This window comes from Xiphias gladius, chromosome 23 (genome assembly GCF_016859285.1).
Source record: "Xiphias gladius isolate SHS-SW01 ecotype Sanya breed wild chromosome 23, ASM1685928v1, whole genome shotgun sequence".
NCBI classification, from domain to species: Eukaryota; Metazoa; Chordata; class Actinopteri; order Istiophoriformes; family Xiphiidae; genus Xiphias; species Xiphias gladius.
Window position 1 is genome coordinate 28,262,318 of NC_053422.1, and position 20,448 is coordinate 28,282,765.

Below are 20,448 nucleotides of genomic sequence, written 5' to 3' on the forward strand. Positions count from 1 at the left end.
TGAAAACAACTAAATCTGAACTTAAACCAAGCCCCCACATGGCTCAAAGCACTTACTGCTAAAATTTAAGAGCTTTTTAAGTCCTGGTTTTAGGGGTTCAGGTTAGAATCAGGTTTAGGTTAAAGGTTGGGGTTAGTCATTTAGATGTGATGGTTAACATGTGATGGTTGACATGATGCATTCCCAAGGGGCTTGGGAATGCATCATGTTAATGATGGGTCCCCCGAATGTAGTAAAAAAATGTGTGTGTGTGTGTGTGTGTGTGTGTGTGTGTGTGTGTGTGTGTGTGTGTGTGTGTGTGTGTTTGTGTGTGTCAGCTTGGCAGCGATCAGCTTGACTGGAGGAGGGGACTTCTCCCCAATGCTATAGGGCTTCACACTCACAGCAGAGTTGACCACTAAGGCAAGTTTCACACCTCCTCTTTTTCATTTCTTTCTCCTGTTGTCATTTATTTTCTTTCTTTCCATCACTTCTTCTTCCTCTTCCCTCTCTCTCCTGCCTCTACTCCCCTTCCTCCCCCTTCTCTGCCTCTCTAATGAGGTACTATGGGGGGAAAGCATATGCTCAATTAGCAGTCGAAGCTTGGCAGAGGGGAATGACACGCTACCAATTTCCTGTTTTCTCGTCTCTGCACATCACAAGCATGCACAAGACCCCAGCTAAACATTACAGTCTTTGTGTGGACTTGAGTGTGTGCACTAGCTTGAATATCCGAGCATAACAGCTGATATAAAAATATGCAGGTATGTGTGTTTGCAAGTGTGCATGTATATATAATGTATTTGTGCACTGCAAAATAGATGGAAAGTTCAATTTCTACATTATACTGATTAATTCTGTTAAATATATTTACTTTGGCGTCTCAGCAGAAAACAATGTCTGCTGTCTGAAAGCAAACCAATGACAAAGAAAAGCAAAACAAGAAAGAACAAATTAAAAAAACAGAGTGCTGAATATCCAAAGGGAGGTGTAATTTGGCAGAGGAGAGGTCTGGTTGTCTCTTTGTTTCATGAGTCAAACTCAAGCCTTGCAGCTGGTGTTGAGGAAACCAGATCTACCTTTCTCTCCCCATCACATGACCCCCGTCCCCTCAACACACACACTCAAAGGATTGGAGAAGAAGAGAAAGAACTGGAAATATGCTTAGAACAGGAACTGATTTATCAAAAGTGTAACAAACACTCTAATAGCAGAATTTAACTAAATACATACTCAAGTACTGTACTTCAGGTTGCACTAATAAATGTATCGGTTCATCTCAACTCTACAGAGTGTTGTAGCATCTTTCAGCTAATTGTTTTGTTCTAAAGCTCACGTCTTAACTGTTTTGGTTCGGTCTCACTGCTCTCATCAGCCTCATTTCCAGCAGCAATAAACAGCTGTTTTCAGTGAAATACCTCCAAAACTACCAAAAATATGTACACTACCTGACCACTAACAAACAGCAGACAGACACAGTTAGAGACTACCTGGTGAACAAACTGGAGCATTTGGCAGCTAAAGCAGCCAGGTATTTGTCCCAGGAATTGTTGGAGACCAAACCAAAGATGGAAAGGAGTGAATATATGACTTACATTTGTCATGTCACTAGAAACATGACTCCAAATAAATGGTAATTATTCTCTGTGTCTGCTGGATGTGTAAAAAGGCAACTAGTTGCTAACAAGTTAGCCATACTGGGTAAAACTTGATTTTCGCCATGTTGTGAAGTTTTTCTCCCAAGTGGCTAAAAAAACCAGTCGGTACAGCCTTAAGCCTGCAGTGATTAATTTTTTTCTTACCACATGGGGGCATTGCAATAAATATTTACTATAGTAAAGCACTGGCATTTTCTTACCTTATGAAGTTGTTTTCATGGACAGGTTAGCAAACAGTAGCCTATTTACACATCCGTTGAATTAGGAATAGTATTTATGCCCGCCTGATGGATGGAAGTCCAGTCGTCACTCTTTTATATCTGGTTTGGTCGTCACCAAGTGAGATAATATCTTGAATTGCTAAATGCTCCAGTATATTCACCAGCTAGTCTCTAACTTTGTCTGTCTGCTGTTTGCTGCTGAGTTAGTGCACAGTGGGTTTATCGGAGATTTTTCCCTAAAAAAATCTGCCTGCTGCTTCTGGAAACCAGGTGTGATACTGCTGTGAGCAACAACTTTCAATGTAGTGAAAGCCTGCTCAAAAAGTCACTAAATGTCGCTCAGTGACAGCATATGGACATTAGCGTAGCCATTACGTCATTGAATTGTATATGCATTCTGCCTATTGTCTGCCGGTTTCAGCCCTTTATCTGTTTACTTCTGTCATACTCTCACATATACAGTATTCTAATACGAATGAATTCCCAATAAAGCAGCTCTCATTTAAATTTGTTTTTGTTTCTGTTGTCAGACAAAGGAATAAGTATGAAGTAGTGAGTGAAACTTGGCCTATTAAGACTAGATGTTAACCAGCAGTCACTTTCCAAGCCGCTGCTCTGCACTGATAAATACTGATTTTATAACCGTGAGGTCATCTGACCAAATCACCAAACTCATAAGTTAAAGACAATGGTGTGATATTGGCTATATTTACTTGTAAAATGATCACTCAGAGAGAAAGTTAATAGCTCAGTCATGTCTGTGTCAACTTCCGTTATGTCAACTGAATGAGACCAGAGAGAGGTGTGCCTGCAGAGGGAAAGCCAAACCTTACAATATTGATTATTCTCTTCTACGGAAAGTAGCTAAAGTTTGTCCTGTGCTTCTTTGAAAAACAGTTGCCAAAGGGGTCTGAAAAGTTGGTAAATCTACCAACAGAGTTGCAAATTTGGTAAAACTGCCTGTAAATGCCCCCCAGTGACGTAATAGAAACTGTTTGCGCCAATTCATTTGAAAGGGCAACAGCGGGGAACACCAGGCCGGCCAACCAATGGTGTAACTTCATCACAAACTCAACTCTATCACTCACTCACTTAGTCAGTCACAGACAGGAATGTGATGGTCAACACAGGGAGGTTGCCTGACAGGCAAGCAGGCGGGTCAGCAGGCAGGCAGGCAGGCAGGTAGGTAAAAGCAACAGAATAATTCATGCAGGTAACAGTAACACAGGGAAAACACAAGGGAACATAAACAGACAAACTGACTAAGAGCTGGTGACAAAGGCAGGTTTAAATACTGACCTGGGTGATGAGAAAACTGGGAATAGGTGTATGAGTGGGTGGGGAAGCTTAGGTTTTTGCAGATAAAAAACAGGTGAGCATGTGAATAAGGAGACAGGAAAAAGCCCAGGGAGATCTGGTGGGAGGTGGGAAAATGGCAGTCCTGGGGAAATGAAGGAACAAACATGGCCAGGGAGAATTAAGAAGGGGCTGGAGATGGGGGCTGAGGGGAACTGAGGAGCAGAGTGTGACAACGCTATAGTACTTCAAAGGAAAATATTGTACTTTTTGCTCCACTACAAACATTTGTAGATACTAGTTACTTTGTAGATTAAAATCAAAATGTGATGCATGGCTACATTGATAAACCTGCCCAATGGTTTATAAATTGTTCAAATTAGCAGCAGGTTGATAAAATAAAACATTACATTTTTTTTTTTTTTTACACATTTAGGCATCAATGACAATAACCTGTTAATATAACACTGAGAGAGGCCATTCTGACTGCACAATGAATAGTTTTATTATTGATATTTTCAGTACATTTTAGTGATATTGCTTTTATTTATTTACTTAATGTATATTTGTATGGACAAGTACATGACATAAAACAATGCCATATACCACAACATATTGTTTTTGCTTGCTATTTTTTTTCGTCTTTATATTGTTTTCTTCTTGCTAAAACTTTGACAGATTTGAAACAACAAACATAAGATTCTCAACATTATGTTGAACTGCTGATTCTAAATTACGTTTAATCTGGCATCCAGTTACAGGTGGTAGCACTGTTGCAAACATTAAAAAATTAAGCTTTCAACAAAGTGTAGACACAGGAATCTTTCATATGCTGCAACCTAGTGGAAATTATTAAATCCATCACTATATTCTTCTACAGTTGGTTTAGAAACCATTTTTATTTGGTGAGATCTTTAGATGTGGATGAGTAACTCCTGTATTCTCTAGAAAACGTATCATAATATGAACCTGTAAATAACACTTGAAAGTCAGCAAATGCTATTTTACATGTAAAAATCCATCAGAATCTTCTTAAACCACTTGTGCTGCATGTTCGATGCACTGCTTGCAAGTTGCAAATGTTTTTACAGCCACCTTCCAAACCTAAAGGAAAACCAGTCTTTTGTCCTATAAAGCTGGTGTATGTGCATGTTATTGTTATTGTTGTTTATTTTTTATAAAATTGTTTTTATCTCTCTAGATATACAAAATATGTCTTTAAATTCTGAACCAAACTTTGTAGAATGCCTGAATCTCTAATTATAGTGTGGAAATCAATAACAAATGTTAAGACTTTTTTTTTTTTTAACTTTTGTATTTTTACTCTAACATTTAACTCTGATCAAATGCTACAACTCAGCCTCTCTGCTCTCATTAGCCTTGTCTAAAGCAGCAGCAGGCAGCTGTTTTCATTTAAAAAGCTCTGCTAAACCCACTGCCCACTACCTGCTCAGCAACACTTGCAGACAGACACAGTTAGAAACTGGATGGTGAACATAGTGCAGTATTTAGCAACTAAAGGAATGGATATTTCCCTCAGGGGTTGGTAGAGACCAAAATAGGAATTAAAAGGAGAGTGAATATTTAAATTAACATACATCAGGTGGACACAAAAAGCACTCCAAATTAATGATGCCTCTGTGTTTTTGTTGTGTAAATAGGCAACTGTTTGCTAACGTGTTTGCCATGTCAACTTTAAAAGGCGCATATACTGTATATCAATTTGTGTTTTCAACTTGTTTTCAACTCTTGTTCCCTTGTGGCTCAAGAAAATGTATGCAGGTTTATAGGTTCTCGGTATAGTTTTTGACCCCTTGTAGTGCTATGGAGCTGTTTTTTTTTTTTTAACGAGCAGGTCTCTGTGTTGCTAATTTTGCATGCACGCACATTGGTGATGCGATCCACACTCCTACCAATGCTGTCAAACTGTTCTGCTGATCTGCAGGTGGTGTTAATGTGCCAGGGTAAGCAGCAATGCACTAGGAAAGACAGGGAAGAAGACTGCTTGCAGGTAAACCTGGATATAAACCATTCAGGATTTAAAATGCTAAAATTTCACTTTCCAAATGTTTTATGAGAAGGGAAATGCACTCAACATGTTTTGTTGAGTTTTGGTGAGTAAAACTGAATATAAATACAACTTTTGTTTGTTTACAAGAAAACTCCACAGGGCGCCTAAAGGTTGCAAACAGTTTCTCATTAGTGAGTTTGATTTCCAACATTAATGAAAGAGCCTTCAAGAACAAGGTTTCATCCCTTGTGGCCTGTGACCAAAATAGTAAAGTTATAGTGTATGTTCCTAAAACCCACAACTGACAATAAAGTATTGAATCATGACTCTTAATTGTAGCTGTATTTTATCCTTACTGATGAATTGGCTGTAGACTGACAAGCATACCGTATATGCTAAATTTACAGTTAGGTACATAAGTATTTGGACAGCGACACAATTTTCACCTCTGTACACCACAACATTGGATTTGAAATGAAGCCATCAAGATGTGATTGAAGTATAAACTTTCAGCTTTAATTCAAGGGGTTTAACAAAAATATTGCATTAACCATTTAGAAGTTCCAGCTATTTTTATACATAAATCCTCATTTTCAGAGACACAAAAGTAATTGGACAATTGACTGATTATCAGTTTGTTGGCCAGGTGTGGCCTGTTCCCTCATTATTTTATGAAAAATTAAGCATATAAAAGGTCTGGAGTTGATTCAAAGTGTTGAATTTACATTTGGTACTTGTTCATGGGAACTCTCAATGTGCGGTCCAAAGAGGTGTCGATGCAAGTGAAGCAGGCCATCCTTAGGCTGAAAAAACAAAAAAAAAACCTATCAGACAGATAGCAGAAAATTAGTAGCGGCCAAATCAAGTTTGGTACATTCTTAAAAAGAAGGAATGCACTGGCAAGCTCAGCAAAACCAAAAGGCCTGCAAGAGCAAGGAAAATAACTAAAGTCGATGATAACAGAATTTTCTCTTAGAAACCCTTCACAACCTCTAACCAGGTCAAGAAGACTTCAGTCCAAATACTTACTCTGGACCTAATTGTATATATTGTACGTATGTGTGACAGTATGTACAGCATCTAAGGCATCAGTAAACAATTCACTACTAGAAGTCAGAAGACAGGAGCTTCTAATATTTTTTCATATGAGGGCAAAACAGATAAAAAAAACAGTATATATCTAAAATAATAAAATAGTCCAAATTAAATTAAGGTAGATGGAAAGTATGGAAATTCCTTTAAATAATCCTTAATACAATATGCCAGCATATCCTCCATCACCTGTCTTTATGTCCTCCACTATGCCTCACACCCTCGGGCAGACCAGAGCTCACCCTGCCATAAAAAAAACATGTCTCCCTGTCTCTCTCATTGCCTGTATCTGACTCTGTATCCCCCAGCTTATCTTTTCTCTGTCACTTTGGATTTTCTTTGTCATATTGTAACTTCCATTGTTCTCACCAGTTATGTCAAAGATGACAGTGTGCAGGAGTGAGCCAAGATTAACATCAGTTTATGTAAGCAAAAAGTTCTCAAACTGTGATGTAATGGCAAATATAGGTGTCACTTTAGGGGCTGACAAGGGGATGGGTATCCTTAAGTTAACACTGAAATAAAAAAAAAAACACAGTTGACTGGACTTTAACAGAAAGCTTCCCAATCAATTTTGACAAGCACATTAAACTGCTAGGGTAGAGAAGCAGTAATGCAGCTCATAGTTTTGGCTTCTAGTCTACGGATTTCAGCCACAGACATGCACACAATTTTAATACAGCTCCAAAGTGGAACAAGTTACTGTATTGTAGGTGTCCAGGGTTCTACATTTAAAAGTCTTGCTTATTTAATGTAATGAATTTAATGTAAAAAAAATGTTAGGTAACCAGCAATTGGAGCACTTCCAAGGATCTGAGGGGCATGAAACTCTTTTGGTTGAGTCATCAAATGCAACAGAAGCAACTGTGAAAATACTGGATGTGGTTCTTCAATACAAGTCCCAAGAAGCAGTTTTGCTGTTATGATCACAGCTAATTTGGGTTTCTTCGTCGGATGAATTCTGTGACTATAGTGCATAGTTTTGCCCAATGCAAAATTTTCCAGCTTTGATTTACACCTCATGCTGGTGTTTTTGCTGTACCAACAGCCGCTGAGTTGTTGTTGTATATGGAGCCATTTCCCATCCAGATAGATGAAAAAATACAGTAAAGCCCAATTTGGACAGGATTAACATTACATGGGGAGGTGTGAAATGAAATATTAACTGCGCTCCTCTGTAATTTAACAAATCATCTAATTTTAATTGGCACAAACTTACAGGAAATCGTCTATGAAAGAAATAGCAATTCAACAGGACATAGACAAGTGAGAAAGCCAAAAACGACCGCATGGGGACATGGAAGGAGAGCTATGAGGCACAGATACTGTGTAAGGTGAATCTGAGTGAAAATCACACTCCTTGTAGTCATAACACAGTTAAATCAGAACACACAGTCATGAATAACATATTGATTTCATTCAGTGTGACTTTCAGACAACAGACCCGTGTATGACGCTGGGCAGCGCCTGACTCGTGTCAATCCCTGGTCGAGAGGAGGGTCATGAAGGAGGGTCAGCTGACATGGGTTGACTCATACATATGGACCCCCGATACACGTTTAACCTGTATCAATATGTCAGTCTGAATGGGGTATTATACTTGAGAATATCATTACCTCTGATGTCCATTGAAAAAAACGTCCATAGAAACCCTTAGAAACCATGGAAAAGAGAAGCTTCACAACTGGCCTAAGAATAATCACAATTTCATTTTTCTTCAGATTCAAATTAATAGCTAATTAGGCATACTTTTAATGGTGCTAAAAAATGCAAACAAAGCTAGACTTAAGAGAGAATACTAGTACCTACCTGTAAGCTGACATTACAGCAGCCCATTTGATGATCTTTAACAAGGTCACTCTTGGTGGAATTTAATATAAGAGCACCAGCCAGTTTAAAGAAATATAGTAGGTAATTACAGCTGTAATTATTACTGAAGTGGTGATGAAAATTTACCCACATATACGGTCTGGATGGAATTAAAATAAGTGATAAGCACAAGTAATGATAAATATCCCCACCTCCTCTTAAGATGTCATCCAATCCAAATCAAAACAGAAACAGAAACTGAAATATTTCAAATACTAATTAATTGTGAGAGTGAGTAAAAATACTTCCTGAACCAATGCCCCATCCTACTTTGCAACCACTTACACATTGAAAACATTGATGAGGCTGTTTTGTTTGTTTGTTTGTTTGTTATTGTCATATTATAACAGATGAACATAGTGATAATGATAAACCTGCCAGTACTCTAAGTACAAAAGACACTACATGGTGCATATGACCCGTCAGCTGGGGAACTGTGCCTATAGTGAAACTGGAAAAATAATAGTAAAACTGGGGCCCTTGATCAAGGGAGCAAGCCATAGAGCAAAAAAGGAGACATGGAGCATAAAACTGTGCTCCCATGATGTGTCAGAGTCTGTGTGGATTGTTACACTGCTACGAAACCATCATTGTTTATTTTAACCATGACTGTTCCACAACATTAACTGTTTGATCATCATTGTAACCATGACAACATAGATCAGAGAGGAAAGAGAACATAGCACAGTACAGGTAATAGGTAATAATAATGATAATGATAATATTTGAAGTAGTAGGTGTTGAGCAGCATCATGGGGGCAGCAGGTAGTTTGCAGTCACATATCCAGACTCTGCAGCACCAGGGGTAGAAATACCTACAGAAAACGACAGGAGGAGAGAAGAGAGAAACGAGAAAGCACAAAGCTACGTGAGAGGGAAGAAGCCAAGTTAGTAAAAAGCATTAATGGGATATGAATGCGTACAGATGGAGAAGAAGAGGAGGAGAGAGGAGCTCGGTACATAATGGGAAGTCCTCTAGGCCTAGAGCCGGGGGTGGTTAAAGCCAAGCCTGAGCCATCCCTGACTATAAGCTTTATCAAAAAGGAAGGTTTTAAGCCTACTCTTAAATGTAGAGATGATGTCTGCCTCCTGGACCTAAACTGGAAGATGGTTCCACAGTAGAGGAGCCTGATAACTGAAGGCTCTGCCTCTCATTCTACTTTTGGAGACTCTAGTAACCACAGGCACTGGGAGCGCAGTGTTCTAGTGGGGTATTAGGGTACAATCAGCTCTTTAAGATAAGATGGTGCCTGACCATTAAGAGCCAATGCAGAGAAGCTAACACGGGAGAAATATGATCTCTTTTCTTAGTTACTGTCAGTATTTGCGCTGCAGCATTCTGGATCATCTGGAGACTATTTAAGGATTTGCTGGGACAGCCTGATAATAAGGAGTTGCAATAATCCACCCTAGAGGTAAGAAAAACATGGACTAGTTTTTCAGCATCTTTTTGAGAAAGGATGTGCCTGATTTTTGCAATGTTACACAGGTGAAACAAAGCAGTCCTTGAAGTTTGTTTTATGTGGGAGTTAAAGGGCATATCCTGATCAAACAGTGGGTGCTGGAGGCCAGGGCAATGCCATCTAGAGTAAGTATATCATTAGATGGAGTGTTTCTGAGGTGTTGTGGGCCAAGTACAATAACTTTAGTTTAACAGCAGAAAGTTGCTGGTCATCCAGGTCTTTATGTCCTTAAGGCATGGTTGAAGTTTAGCTATCTGATTGGTTTCACCAGGCTTTATTGACAAATGCAATTGGTTATCATCAGCATAGCAATGGAAGTTTATGGAGTTTTTCTTAATTAATATTGCCTAAAGGAAGCATATATAAGGTGAATAGAACTGGTCCAAGCACAGAACCTTGTGGAACTCCGTGACTAACTTTTGAGTATATGGAGGATTTATCGTTAATGTGCACAAACTGAAATCGATCTGATAGATAGGACCTAAACCAGCTTAGAGTGGTTCTTTTATGCCAATTAAATGTTCCAGACTCTGTAGTAGGATGTGATGGTCAATGGTATCAAATGCAGCACTAAGATCTAAAAAGACAAGTACAGAGACAAGTCCTTTTTCCGATGCAATTAGAAGGTCATTTTTTAGTGCTGTCTCTGTGCTACGATGCACTCTAAATCCTGACTGAAAATCCTCAAATAATATATTGTTATGTAGAAAGTCACAAAACTGATTGGCGACTGCTTTCTCAAGGATCTTAGAGAGAAAGGGAAGGTTAGATATGGGTCTGTAGTTGGCTAAAACATCTGGATCAAGAGTAGGCTTTTTAAGAAGAGGTTTAATTACAGCTGTTTTAAAGGACTGCAGTACATAGCCTGTTAATAAAGACAGATTGATTATATCTAGTAAAGAGGTGCTTATTAATGGTAAAACTTCCTTAAACAGCCTAGTTGGGATGGGGTCTAAGAGACAGGTTGATGGTTTAGATGAACACATTGTTGAAGTTAGTTGTGAAGGTCGATGGGAGAAAAAAACTGTCTAAGTATATATCGGGCTTTACAGCTGTTTCTAAGGTTCCTGTGTCTGAAGATGAGTTGAGGGCAGGAGGTGGTGAATTTTGTGTGGCTAATGTCTTTTAATACTATCATGCTGGGCTAAGCGGGATTCTTCCAGTTTGGTAGAACGCCATATCCTTTCAAGTTTTCAGGTAGTTTGCAGGTTTGGGAGTTAAACCATGGCGCTAACCCCTTTTGTTTAATTATCTTCTTTTTAGAGGGGCAATAGACTGTCAGTCTCACTGAGCCTGTAGCACTATCAACAGGATGATCAATTTTGGAGGGACTAAAGTTAGTATAAGAGTTCACTGTTATATTATAACATGGCAGTGAATTGAGTGCTAATGGAATCACTTTCTTTAATTTAGCTACAGCACTATCAGATAGACATCTAATAAAGACATTTTTGCATAATTGTGTGTAGTCCAGTAACAGGAATTAAAAAGTTACCAAACAATGGTCCGATAAAAGAAGATTCTGTGGAAAAACTATTAAATGTTTAGTTATGATGCCATAAATCAGAATGAGGTCAAGGGTCTGGTTAAAACAGTGAGTGGGATTATTTACACTCTGAGAGAAGCCAATTGAGTCTAATAATGAGATAAACGTAGTTCTAAGGCTATCATTATCAACGTCCACATGAATATTGAAATCACCTTTTATAATTACTTTATCTGTACTGAGGACTAAACTTGATAAAAAATCTGAGAATTCAGATAAAAATTCAGAGTATGCGCCAGGAGCGTGGTTGACTATAACAAATAGAATAGTCTTTAAAGTTTTCCTTGATGGATGTGTAAGACTAAGAACCAGGCTTCCGAATGAGTTGTAATTGAGTTTAGTTTTAGGATTGATTATTAGTGCCTCGAGGAATGTGAGTGGTAATATGACTGGGGGGAGTTGATTCATAAAGGCTAACATACTCATCATGACACAGCCAGGTTTCAGTGAGACTAAATATATCGATATAATGATCTGATATTAGATCATTTACTAATATAGCTTTGGATTGGAGTGATTTAATGTTTAAGAGTCCACATTTAATTCATCATATTTTGTTGTACTTCTGCAGTGGTGGTCTTAGTTTTTATTAGTTTTCTGTGTACAACCCTCTTCTGTTTATTTATGAGTTTATTAATTTAGGCGGTAGGGGGGAAGACACAGTGTCTATGGGGTTTTGGGTGGGTGACTGCTGTAATGGAAGCACATAGAAGTGTGTAAGACTGCAACTCTGCCTCCTGTTCTAAACTCTGGGTTGTCATGTTTTTGGTCTACTAATTAACTCGGTCAGATGTCTGGATATGAGAGCTGCTCCATCCAAAGTTGGATGTATGCCGTCTCTCCTGATCAGATCAGGTCTTCCCCAGAAAGTCACCAAGTTATCTACAAAGCCTCTACGTCGTTTGCTGGACACCACCTCAACAGCCAGGGGTTGAATGATGACATGCGGCTATACATGTCATCGCTGGTCACATTAGGCAGGGACCCAGAGAAAACTACGGAGTCCGACATTGTCTTTGCATATGTACACAGAAATTCAACATTAATTTTTGTGACCTCTGATTGGCATAATCAGGTGTCATTCCCACCAACCTGAATAACCACCTTACTGTATTTGCGTTTATCCTTAGCCAGTGGTTTCAAATAGGATTCTACATTGCCTGCTGTGGTCCCAGGAATACATTTGTGTATGGTCACTGGTGTTGCTAACTTCACGTTTCTCAAGACAGAGCTGCTAATAACCAGATTTGGTTTCTCAATGGGTGTGTCACTGAGTGGGGAATATCTGTTTGAAACATAAACTGGTTTGTTGTGAACCATGGGCTTTTGCTTAGGGCTACGCTAGGACAGTCACCCAGCCGCCGTGGCTTCCCTGCTGCTCGGGAGCTGCCGGGGGGAGAGTAGGAGCTACGCTGGGTCTGCTCATACCGGCTACTGGGGGCTGGCAAACTACCGCAGATAACTCCATCACTGCAAATAAACTACATTTATTACATCTACCATTATGGCTAAAGAAGGCAGAGATGTAACTAAACACAAGACACACCGGGCAACAGAGAGGAGGAGTGTGAGAGGGAGAGAGAGAAGCATCACTAACTGCTAAAATAACAGCTAAAGTAACTGGCAGATCAGAATAACATGTAAGAGACTGTCAAGTAACATGAAAATCGCTAAAAGAAGGAGAGAATTAAGGGTGCTTAAGCAGAACTAATGTTGGTTTAAATGTACAGCGGGTAATTAGCTGCAGTAATGAAGATGTAGCAAAATTAACTGAGTGGAGGCAGAGAAGCAAAACTTGCTAACAGTCACACAAATACTGGCAACCGGAAATTACACAATAATCATACCTCAACACATCAGCATCCAAACTATGATCTTTCCCCAAACCTAACCAAGCAGTTTTTGTGCCTAAACCTAACCATACCGTGACCATAACCTTAACTGCACATTTATTATTGTAACCCTGATGACGAAGGTCTGGTACATCTGCCGCCATTGGGTCCTATCAGAGAGTAGGGACAAATGACCTATATGGTCTGTAAGGTTGGAGGAGGTGAAGAAGGTTGTCTTGTTACAAGAACAGCTCAGAAATGCTTCCAGTATAGGAACTTGCAGAGATAAATGGCAAGAAAATACAAATGAGCAGCGCATTAGGTGTCAGACTTTGTCAAAACAGTCAAACAACAGAATGGTCTTTCTGCCAAGGGAGTTTTACCTTATCTGAGTTGTAAGCTTAGATTTTGCCATGGAAGCAACTATGAGTATTGTGACAGACACTGAAGCATTTTTGTAAAATGCAATTAAATTAATAAACATAGATTAATAAATCATAATAGTGAAAAAACTATAAATATTTTGGACCCACCTGGCCAAGGAGGCAGAACAAGGGAGCTTCTGGCTCTGGCTCCGAAGGATTATCATCTACGAGAAAGGAAAGGAGAGATTTGGAAAAAGATCACCAGGGTATGTACCTTCCCACCCGAGCCCTTCTCACAGTTTGACACAACTCCCTGCAATTGGTCTGAAGTCAGGTGATAGAGTGAGCGAGAGCTATATCAGCACCCACACCAAATGGCGCAGACTGAAGGGTGTATAAGTAACTGCACAAGGCTCGTGAAGCTTTGGTGAAAGATGATAGGTGTTGCCTGGAAAATCCCATCCATCCCATCAGCGCGGAGTAGAGCGGTCACCACCTTACCTCCCGAAGGAGAAAGATTCCCACAGCATCAACCAATTCGGAGGGATTGCCCTGTTCAACGTGGAAGGTAAGATATTAATTTGTTTTTCTCTTTTATTATCAAAAAGGACTATAATAAAATAATAAATCTAACATATTCACATGCTATTTACATGACAGATTTTGTATGTAAATATTTGCAGTCCTGTACACAAACAGACATTTGCCCTCAAATATAAACAATACACTCACCAAGCAGTGGACACAAAAATGGACAAAATGAGACAGACGTGCAACAAATTTAAAGTAAAATAAATCGATAGAGAAGTAAACAGAACACCCCTGTTATTTTAAATAGCAAATTCCAAGTCATTGTTTGCCATTATTATCACCATCCCAGCTCCATTTACGAATATTTAAAAAAAAAATTCCTCTGTTGGCTTTGTACATGCTCGTTGTGTTCAGTTTTATGTAGTTTGTGAATAATTCTCACCTGTCCATATCCTTGTTTTTGTACAGTGCATAGTTCCTTGAAGTGTAGATGACGTGTCTTGCTGTTGAGAGCATGATGTTGATTAAGTTATTATTTACACCTGCCATTTGCTGTGTCTGTCCAAACAATAGTGTCCAGTCCTTTTGGTCGGTGATCCTGAGGCCATAGTGGCTCCTGAGTAGATCCTTGACCAGCTCCATGAAGCAGATGCAGGCAGGACAGTGGAGAAAGAAGGGAAGGTATCTTCTCGGGGATGGTAAGACCAACTATCTCCTGGCAAACAACTACATCGACACCAGTTGTCAGAAGGCAGGCGTTGCAGGGTATCCTGGTTTTGTGGAGCACTTGGCCATGATGTGGGAACAAGTCCATACAGCAAATCAGATCTCCACATAATTTGGTTGGATCTTGCTAATGCCTACGTTTTTGTTGCCCACCAGATCATCACTTTCACTCTCAACATCTTCCATACACCATCATGCAGCCTAGTGGCAAAGTACTTCAACAACTTCTATGTCTGTTACACAACCCACGAGGTCTCAACTCGTTGGCACCAGCTCAAGAAAGGGATCTCAGCAGCCTTTGAGATCATCTTAATTGGTTGAGGGCTGAGGACTCAGATCCTAGATGGGCAGCTGTGGTTCAAGACACATTCATACACCAATGTATCATCGGTGTATGATGTATCATCGGTGTATGAATGTATGTGTATATAAAGCGCTGTTTGTATAGAAAAGCGCTGTACGAATGTGTGTGTGAATGAGTGAATGTGGCAGTAGTGTAAAGCACTTTGAGTGGTCGATAAGACTAGAAAAGCACTATATAAGCGCAGTCCATCCATTACCATTCCAGTCAGGTCAACATTTCCCGGCCCTTCAGTTACATGGATGATGTCACCTCCCTCCTTCGGACAGCAGAATGCACTTCCAGACTTCTGAAAAGGCTTGAGGAGCTGATAACATGGGCCCCGAATAAAATTTAACCAGCCAAATCCCTCAGTCTTTCAATCCAGAAAGGAGTCATAAAAGAAAACATTTCCTTGTCTGGATGGCGAGAAAATCCTGCTTTTCATGGATTAACCAGTGCAAAGCCTTGGAAGGCTTTACATCCTTGACAAACACATAGCGGCCTCTTTCACATCCCAGTTCTAGAACTTTCCAAGCAAGGGTGAGCAAAGCTTTCTACCAGGAGAGTTCAAGGTCAGGTGTTAGTTCATTTTATACCGACGTCTGATGTAGCCCCTGAAGTTGCATGACATCACCTCAACAACAGCTCTGACAATGGACTCAAAAGCCAACAACTACATCCATAAAGGGCTGGGCCTTCCTCAATGTCTCTCTGACATGGCTATGTTTGTGAGAAACACCCTGAAAGTTTCAATGAAATCCAATAGCTTGGGCTATAAACAGGAGAAAGCGAGGCCTGTGTTCAAGCTGAGAGAATCACCTGCCTTGTCTGTCCAAAACACCAAGGCCCAACTTTGCACAGGACACAAGGGGAATTCGATGGAGACAGTAGACCAGGCCATTAACCAGGTCAACTGAAACACCAGGAGATGGTGGTCCAAAGCCACAAAGAAGGAAAGGAAAGACCTTGTGATCTCTGAAGTTCTGAAGATGGAAGAGGATAGCTCTAAAATCAGACCTGTGAGCCAACAGCAGCAAGTGAGTTGGACAACCTGGGAGGCTCTGATCAACACGGCCATTACATGGGCAGATATGTGGAGGATGCCCCAAGCAAAAAAGTTACATATAGGATATCTAAAAGACCATTTGTTGCAAATCATCTAAATGTCTAGGTAATGGTAAGAGTCGCTCCTTCTCTCATCCCTCTATAACGCCCTGTGTCAAATGGCATTTAGTACCATGTCTGCATTTGCTCATACTTTAAATGGTCCTTAACATCTGTCCTCACAAACATACACACACACTCTCAAAATCACCTAAAAACACAGGTCTAATGGTGTATCTGTCAGAAAAATAAGGGGTTAGACACAAAAAGCTTGCCAGCATGTCACTTTTGTGATGTAAATGTGCACAATTTTTAACTGTATGTGTGTGTGTGTGTGTGTGTGTGTGTGTGTGTGTGTGTGTGTGTGTGTGTGTGTGTGTGTGTGTGTGTGTGTGTGTGTGTGTGAGTGCCAAGTGTACTTCATTAAAAACATAAAAGCTAGGTGTTTAGGATAGAAACACTAAGATAGCAATAAACTGTACATGAAGTTTTAAAAGTAACACACTTATCATCTTGGAGCAAGTCACTGGGATGAATTCTGCAAGAAATGTGCATGTATTTGTTTTTTTTAAAGCTCATACTGGTGGAACATGTTTAATGACACAGAGCGACCTAATACTCCAGGGGTGGAATGTATGCATAGTTTAATGCCAGATTTTGTTTTGCACATGGATATTAAAAGCATATGTGGTGGTTCTTGTTTTCACATTGGCTATAAAAAGATGCTTTCTTGACTTCCTGAGGCCGCTGGCAAGTTGACTCGTTTGGAAAGGATCAAGCCTGAGAAAGAGACGAGTTTGCATCATTCCTTTAATCTGAGTTTTCGGAGGGGGTTGGAGAGAGGGCAAGAGTGGGGGCTCGGAGAAAGAAAATGAGCCAACAACAAGTACAAAAAAATGACAGATGAAAGAAAAGAGGAGAAGAGACAAAATGAGAATAACAAGGCGAAAATACTTAACAGTTCTAAACTTAAGACACATACAGAGTACTAACACAATAATAATACACACCACACATACATTTGTTTTATCTACTCATCTAAACTGAAAGAAATATGAATTTATTCCTCCTTAGAGTGACTTCGAGTTGTTTTTCTTTTATTAAGCAGATGAACATGTGTGTTTTTGCCTGTGATAATCTTGGAAAAAAGCTGTTCCATTTTATATTGTACACCACAGTGGTCATAAAATACCAGTACCATATAAATACATTAGCCATAATCCCTGCCATCCCTTCTTCGTCTCCTCTCCCACCCAGCCATCACCACAAGCAGCAGCAAATCGATTCTACTTGTGAACTCATAAGAAACAGATGGGTTTCAAAGAGGACACTGACAGGCGTCAGTGGCAGTGCCAATCAAAGCAGCAGAGTGACAGAGGTAACATCTAGTACCATCCAGCAGCATCCAGTCACAGCACATGGTTGGAGGGAAGACAAACATGATGTCATTCTCGATCTGGCACTCCTTATTCTGCCTGTCTGCGCTGTCACTTACAACAGCCAGTGGCAGGCAAAGAGATATAGTGTACAAAACATTTGCTTGTTTTGCTGAATTTAAGTGCTCGAAATATGTGATGGTATCTTGTTTAAACCCAGTTAATCTCTATTTTTGTGTACCATGGCATGAGATGTTTTAAGGGTACCTTTTAAAATTAGCTTTTGGCCATTAGTAGTGCTACAGAGCATTGCTTTGATGATCATGTCTTCACAATCTTTCTGAGCTGTAGACTTGAGACTCCGAGTTGAGTCAGATTTAAGCTACCAAAATGACTTGAGATGCAAACTGCTGTGAGTCTTGACTTATTGTGACTTGACTCATAAAAACTCAAGTCACACCTTTGGAAAAGGTAAAATCCCAGAAAAAATTAAATTAAGTAGGCCTTTAATGGCCTCAAACCTTGAATATCTAATTATTAGAACTATGCTTTTGAGGGAATGCATTGAACAATATAAATATATATTGAAAAGCAAAATGTTCAAATACTGTGTCATTTCAAGGCAGCATTCAGAGAACTAAAAACATAGACCTGTAAATTGCTTGCCTGACTTAAGACTGTATTTAAAACTTGCTTTAACAATGCTTGAGACTTCACTTGGGCTTGTTTTGAGTGACTTGAGAATTTCTTCAGAAAGACTTGGTACATGACTAGGACCTGCCTCAGATGATTTGAGAGGGGACTTGAGACTTGCTTTGACATGACTGGAGTTTTGACACTTGCTTTGACAAGACCTGGGACTTGACTTTGACTTCTCTTGACTTACTTGAGACTTGCTTTGACAATTCTTGAGACTTGACTTGGACTTGTTTTGAGTAACTTTAGACCTGACTTGAGACTTGCTTTGGCAAGGTTTGCAATATGATTTGGACTTGTCTTAACTGATTATACTTGGCTTGAGACCTGCTTTGACAAAACTTGCAACTTGCTTTGACAAGACTTGAAGCAAGACTTGAAGCTTGACTTGGACTCTCCCCAAAAAAAACATAAAAATGTTCTGTCAACATACTGTACAACATTTCCATTTCCACCAGAATTGTATAATTTCTTTCACAGCCGATTAACAAAATGTGTCGCATGGAAATATGCACATGCAATTTGTGGACATGGAGGCAGACAGAGGCTAAAGTTCCACTCCCAAGCTGCACAGCTGGGGGTAGAGGCTCACCACTCCTGTTGATGCCCTTTTTTCAAAGGCTTTAAATTTTTGCTATGTAACTACACCAATATATTTGTATAAATATATATCTATATCTATATCTCATATATATATATAAATATATATATATGTTTTCTGGTTCCAAAAACGTCTTCTACTTCTTTCTGGATGCTGCCTGGTGGGTCATAGTGGGTCACAGTATCCTAATGTCTTCCAATGTCCGACTTTCATTCACAGTGCCATAATTTTTTTTGACTGGGCTAAAAATGAAAGGTTTTCCCTTCCTTTATCTCTTTCATATACATTTGATAGTGTTATATGAATGTTTTTTTGAGGTCATATGCTCTCCTTTGGCCAATTAGTATGAACCTCCTTTCCACATAGAAGCTTTTTTATATAAAATCATTCTAAACTTTCTGAGCTATCCTGCTAACAGGCAAACAGATGGACGGGGATGAAAACATAGCACCATCCAAGTTTGCTGGCATGTGAAAAGGATCTTGGATGTTTAGTTGTCAAGTTAAAAATGAACACATATCATCATCACATATCATCATTTTGTTATTACACTTCAGCATGCAATTCCTCACCAAAACAAGAGATAGAGGACCTGGCATGGTGATACATTGGTGTTACGATAAGCTTGATATACAGTAAACACTACAAAAAGTACAGCTATGCGGTTGCTGCTTAATACTATTAATTTGTAAAGTCAGTGACATCAGGTGATTATTAAACTGGGTGTGGCTACTGCAATGAACTGAGAACTTAGTCTCCAGAACAGTGTGCCTGTACAATAACATTCAGTGCATTGTCCATTGTCCATTCCATTTAATATATAAGGGGGGAAGATTATTATAAATACCTCTAAATATAAAGTAATGCAGCACACCACAAGAACACCAAGGCTGAGGTTTGTGATGAGTTGAATGAACAGTTTTGAGATGGTCTTGACGATAACTGATTATAAAACCTCCTACAGACATTTATTGTTTTGCTTACTCTAATGAGCGCAGTCTCTGGCAATCTCTACAGAATTACACACGCTCCCTGAATGCCTTATGCCTCTTTCAGAGCCTGTTGTGATTTGTCCAGTCAATCAAGTTGTCGATCAGCCAGTTTGAGTGTCAGCCTGTCAGAAATCCAGTCAGTGGCGGCTCAGTGAAGCAGACCAGATAAACCAGAGTCTCTGTGGATGAGCAGAAAAACACTGCTGTCACTGCAATCATTCCAGCAGTGTGAACTTGGCTTCACCGACTACAGCCTGGCCACGGGGGCACACAGTAGAGAGCAGACTGGATGGATGGGTGGGTAGAAGGGGGGTAGTTCTAAGAGGAAGTGTCTTGTGCCTTAGGAGATGCCATTCTGGGAGCAGCTGGTGCCCCAGTAGGATGAGCTATAGAGGAGAAGCCACGCTGACAGAGGAAGATGGAGGGCATCAAACACCCACACAGTCATCTCTCCCTCCACCTCCTCGCTCCCACTTTGTCTCAGGGTATACAATTCAATAAGAACTGTGCCAGAGATAGCACTGATGCCCACTATGATGCCAAGCCCAGGGCCCTCCAACCATCTGATATTGACAAAAAACCCAGCTCACAATGAGGAGCAGATTTCATCGAGATGCTCGGTTGTTGGCTCTGTATAAATGCACAGGAACATCCCCACTGTAGCAAATGCTATATTTTGTTATCTATTGATATCTTGTTTCTTGTTTTAATCCTCTGTTTACACACAAACACACACACACACACACA